Consider the following 5481-nt stretch of genomic DNA (forward strand, 5'->3'; position numbering starts at 1 on the left):
TTGTTATGACAAGGTGCTCTTCTCAGTTGCATGTAGCTTTGCCTGTTGGGATTGAAGTTTTCCAGCTGAGGTGTCTGCCTTGGACCAAGGTTTTCTGGGGAAATACTAGCTCAGAATGAAACAGTCACTTCTGAGAGTAAAACTGTGGAAAACCAAATAATTTGGCCCGCACTGAGGCAAGTCTGGCTGTCTGTTCTGGAAAAGGCAAAGGGAAAAGAAGAGAAAGACATATTAGTGCTTTTTAGTTAATTCCCTGAATATGCCTCTACATGGGCCATGTTTTACTTTACCAGTGTCTTCCTCTGCAGCCAGGAGTACAGGGCAGAGCTCTCCCTATATTTGTGTTTGTGCAAGCCCAAGGGCTTTGGTCTGAAGGAGATGGATGGCTTGTTGTTGGGGAGAACTGGATCTCCATTTGGTGGCTTTCAGTAGGATGAAAAGAAGCAGTGAACTGGCTGGAAACACAATCAGTTTGCAGTTCATGCTTTTACCATGTTTGAGACCGTTTTATTTTTTTTTAAAAAGACAGACCCTATCACAAAATGGAAGAAGTTATATGGTTTCCAGAACACTTAAAAATCTGTATGAGCTAATCACACTGGGGTGTGCCTGGGGCCATTTATCATCCTAAAACCACTGGGGATGCACAGTTGCCCACTAGAAGGACGGTGCTGGTGTTCTTTAGGCAGCAGGTCCAAGGAGGCAGCTTCTGTTTCTGTGGCTAGCAGGGAAGGAGCATCCTTGATCCATGATGGGCACCTTGGACTGCAGGGCTACCTCCAATTTGGGACTTAGAGTCTAAGGAGAGGATGGTTCCTCTGTGCCCTCTTTGCCAATTGCTGCTGAGCCAGCCAGCGTTTGCAGGTGGGAAGATCAGCTCTGTCAGCACCTGCCTTTTGGGTTCATTTTCCTTGGTATTGTAGAGGGGGAGTCAAGCTGTTGTTTGTTAGAGACTCCACCCCACACTGCAGTGATCCTGCAGCGTGCATGTGTCTTTGCATGCAAAACGGCCATGAATCCGTGAAATGCAAGGTTAGAGATGGACAGTGTGGAAGTCAAACTGTATTTCCAAGGAACATGCTCTGCTGTATTTGGCCAGAGCTGAGTCCAGATGTAAACCATGAGCTTGCCCAGCAGTAAGCTTGTCTGTGAATTGCAGGTGAGCAGCCAGGCAAAACCCAGCTGTACTTCTCTCCTTTTGTGTTTGCAGAAGACGTCAAAAAGGCATTGGCCATGGGATGTGTCCCTTGAGGAGCTGTGTCACCCTGTCACCCGGTGAATGGGTGCAAGCTAGAAACACGCACCATTTCCCAGCCTCCAATAGCAGCAACAGAGGGGGCGGAGGGCAAACAGCTTGGGGTGCAGTGAGCTGGCTGGCTGCTATCCCAGAAGGGAGATCATAGGGTTTTTTCTCTCCAGGGTAACTCTGAAAGTGAAGATATTCAAAGCTATTAAAAAAAATAATCGTATTTACATGAGCTAGAGCCCTGGCCCGTTGTCTGTCGGCTGACAGGCAATTAAACTCTCCCAATAGGTTGCCTGTCTGTACGTGATAAGATAGGAGGGCGTGAGTGGGGTATTACTGATAGTTTCTGGACGCGCCATGTCCTGGGGATTTACGCTGACAAATGATGCAAGAGGACATCTCCTCTGGAACACCCTTTATGTTCAATTCACAACCGATTTGCTTCGAACAAACCAAGACGTGGGTAATCTGCATGAGAAAAGCTTGCAAAGGGACAGGGGCTCAGCTGCGAGATCCGATCCGATAATGTACGTGTGCATAGGGTAACTGGGTGGGCTGGGAAAGGCCTTCTTGGCGGCAGCCCAGCTTCCAGGGAGAGCGTGAGAGGCAGCTGACTCCCAGAGTAGGTTTGGTAGCTGAGGGCTGAAAACTTGCTGGATTAGCAGGTCTGCAAGCCCAGCTTGCTTGGCAAAATTTGCCTGAGCCGATTTCTGTCGGGCTTGATCTCAGAATTTATGTCTCTTGAAATGAAGAATGGCCAAAGCCTGTAAAAGACATCATTACCACTAATCACACAGAGCAAAAATAAACTTCTGCAATGCTGACCTTCCTGGGACAAAGGCAGGAGTAGTGTTTTGGTGATGCAGAGGATGCTGGAGCAAGGAGGAAATTCCTGAAGTTTGTAGGCATATGTGTAGAAAGAAAGGCAAAGACAATGCCTGAGCTTGTAGAGGCACTGTAGTAAGAGACATTTTTTCAGCAGAGATGTGATGCTGTGTATGCAGCACCCGAGCCACGTGCTTGAACTGGGATGTGTGCACACCCTCGCTAGCTGGGAAGGTACTGCCACCTCTCTTTGTCCTGCACCTCGCTTTGGTTGGACAAGTTTCTGTGCTGAGCTGCCCACAGTGCCTCCCAGGGTGAGTGGGTAGGTGGGCTGAGTTAGTCTTAGGGAGAGGGGTTTGGCCTCTCCTGCCTTAGAAATGGTGATGGAGGGGACCAAGCTAAGGAGGAGGATGAGGGGAGGTTGGAGGGTCTTGCTACCTTTGAGAGGAGACAGAGGATGGTGGTTCTGGCCACTCTCCCCAGATTTTGCTGTTCCCTCCCTTTCCATGCCAGCACCAAGCAAGTGCTGATGCTAGCAGGAGAAGTTGGTACCCCAGCTGTGGTTGTCTCTGGCAACCTGTTGCTCTTGGCAACATCCTCTCCTGCCTGTAGACTTGTGCCCTTCTAACCTGAGTTTGGTGTTGTAGCGGAATAAAAGCGAGGTGTTCTGCTGGGGTTACTTTACTTCTGTTTGAGCTGACCTTTCCCAGTTCTCTCATCTCTTAATTAATACCCTGGAAATGTTTACATGCAAGGGCATTACGCAGCAGAGTATTTAGATTTAGTGGATTAGTATTTAGTATTTAGTACATTAGGGAAAGGCAGGAAGAGCTTCTGATTGTGCTGTATCTCTAGCATAGGTGTTAAAGATGTATTTGTGAGACAGTCAGAGAAGAATGCTGAGGAAATCCTGTTTGGGTTAATCTTGTTTAATTTTATAATAAAAAACAGATGGCTGGCCATCTGGTGCTTCTTGCAATCAAATATCTCACAATTAACAGTAATTTACTTGCCCTGGGACTTCCATGATCTTATGTGGGTTTTTTTTTCCCCTGTCAACCTGAGTATGTGTGGTCCCTTCCTAGAGCAGTGCTGAGCGTAAGCCTAGCCCTGGAGCTGTCTGTAGAAACCCATGGTGGAGAGCAGCGCAGAGCTCCCGGGAGGCATCTTCTTTCCTGCTGGACCTTCCACGTAACACCCCCAAAAATAGAGGCAGGCAGTGCATCTTCTGCTTTTCAGTCCTTGGAGGAACACGCTGAGGATAAGCTAAGTGAATCTTGATACATACCTATGTACGCATCATTGCAAGAGATATAAGAAGACACTTAAGGGGAATATACAAATCAGATCTACATTTTCCACCAGGTTATGGGATTTCTTCAGAGCTCAACATGATTATAGCTAAAGTGGCTTTTCTCCAGCAGTTTAAGTTACTGACTGGAGTTAAACAAGACACAGGTGATCCTCTGCACTAGGAAAGCTTTCTGAGGGAATTACAGCAAAATGGGATGCAGAATAAAACCCAAATACAAATACACAAATACACGGTTCTTCTGTCCTCCAGGAGGTTTAGAGATCCACAGGGTTCATCCCACAGAAGCTGTTCAGTGGTAATATGAGGTGTGAAGGGCAATAACCAGTTGCAGAACCAGACATGGCATTGCTAGCTCATTTTGGTTCATCCCAAGGATCAATTTGAGCCTCTGTGACTTGTGGTATAATAGAGGTGCCTTGTATTTCTGATAACACTACTGATTCTGCAGACAGGAGGCAGAAGTGTCCTGCCTTTCAGGGTGATGTGAGCCATATTTGTTTGATAATGCTAGATTTTTAGGTGGCACTACTGAAAATATTTCTTCTGAAACGCTAGTCTGCTCGTTCGGTGACGTTATTTCCAGAGGTGACATTGGCAGGGACACTGTCCTCTTCAATAACTTTTGAATATGTCTTCCCCCAACCACCTCTGTAGTTTAATAGTATTGGCAGTGAACATGAATAAATGAATTCCAGATGAGAGATCTGCATGCCAGTAGGTAAGAGCTCTCTCAGGCATTCCTATGTGATTGCTAGCTGTTTACTGTCCTAATATTTTTTTGCTAGCAGATGAAGAAAAATAATTGAGCTCTTCCCCTCCTCCTCCACAAAATCACTGGCTTCATATGCACTCAATTGTGCTGGCTCCATCAGGGAAGTCAGGTCACGGAGCTAAAAGATACCAGGGTATGTTAGACCGCTGCTATGCTTCATCCTCCAAATTGTTTATTTAAATAGAGAGGAGCCTTCTGAAGGGCAAGAGCTCATTTTAACAGGGCTCCCAAAGGGGACTTCAGGCCATTGGTGGGATCTGCAGAGCTAGCAGGTATAGGGTTTCATGCTGGCCCAGCCACCAAATGATCAGATCTTGAAGGTGCGGCTGAGGAGTGGGTCTGACATCCATCCAGAGCAGCTCACCATCCAGTCCAGATAACAGTTAGAAAAACAAAGTAATTAGTGGAATGGCATGAGCATACGGGTCAATAAAATGTGTGTTATTATTACTGCAGTAGAAAAATGCTGTGTGTGACAATCTGGGACTTGTATACATGAACATTTCTAGGTGAGCGCTGCTCAGCTCAGCGCAGAACACGTTTTGGAACCTCTCCACCCTGTTTCCACCTTTCCCTTTTCTCTCTTCCCTGGTGGGATCAGGGCAGACTCTGTTGTCCTTTGGTGCTTTTCTTCCCCCCCTGGTGCATCCTGTGTCTACAGTATCTCTTTCAGAAGAAGAAAAAGAATGGATGACCCAATGATTAGGACCTGTATCTGGCAGGTTAACCCCTCAGCAGGTGCTTTCAGTTTTTCTGGGGTATGTGCTACTTTGGGATGGCACTAAAGATGTGATTACAAACTTTGGTCCAAACTCTGCTCCAGTTCAGGCTTTCCTGCCCTCCTGGTTATTTATGTGGACAGAGGCCCTGGGGCTCTCTGGGTGGGATTGCTCCTACCTGAACATCCCCCATCCTTGTTCCTGCCACTGTCATGGCGCAAGCCCACACTACCAGTGGAGCTTGGCTCCATCTGCTCAGTGTGCATGATGCCTAAGGACTGCAGACCATGAGACTTATTCAAGCACACTCTTCACCCTGCCCCTTGGACACTTGGAGTCATTGACCTTGCAGGGCCCATCACCCCACTACTGTTGCTCACCATGCTGGGAGAAAGCCTGAATCCTTAACAGGAGGGTCCGTGCTATCCCTGCTAGACAATGGAAAGTCAAGAGGCACTGGGGACAAATAAAGGATGATGAATCAGCCATGCCAGGAAGTGAACCTTGTTCTTTAGGAGAGCTGGATCTTGCCAGCACAATAGCTAGATTACAAAGCCATTTCCTCCAATTACCTTCTCTGTCAAATCTCTGTGTCGTCTGGCAC

Source organism: Mesitornis unicolor, unplaced genomic scaffold, assembly GCF_000695765.1.
Source record: "Mesitornis unicolor isolate BGI_N332 unplaced genomic scaffold, ASM69576v1 scaffold1554, whole genome shotgun sequence".
NCBI classification, from domain to species: domain Eukaryota; kingdom Metazoa; phylum Chordata; class Aves; order Mesitornithiformes; family Mesitornithidae; genus Mesitornis; species Mesitornis unicolor.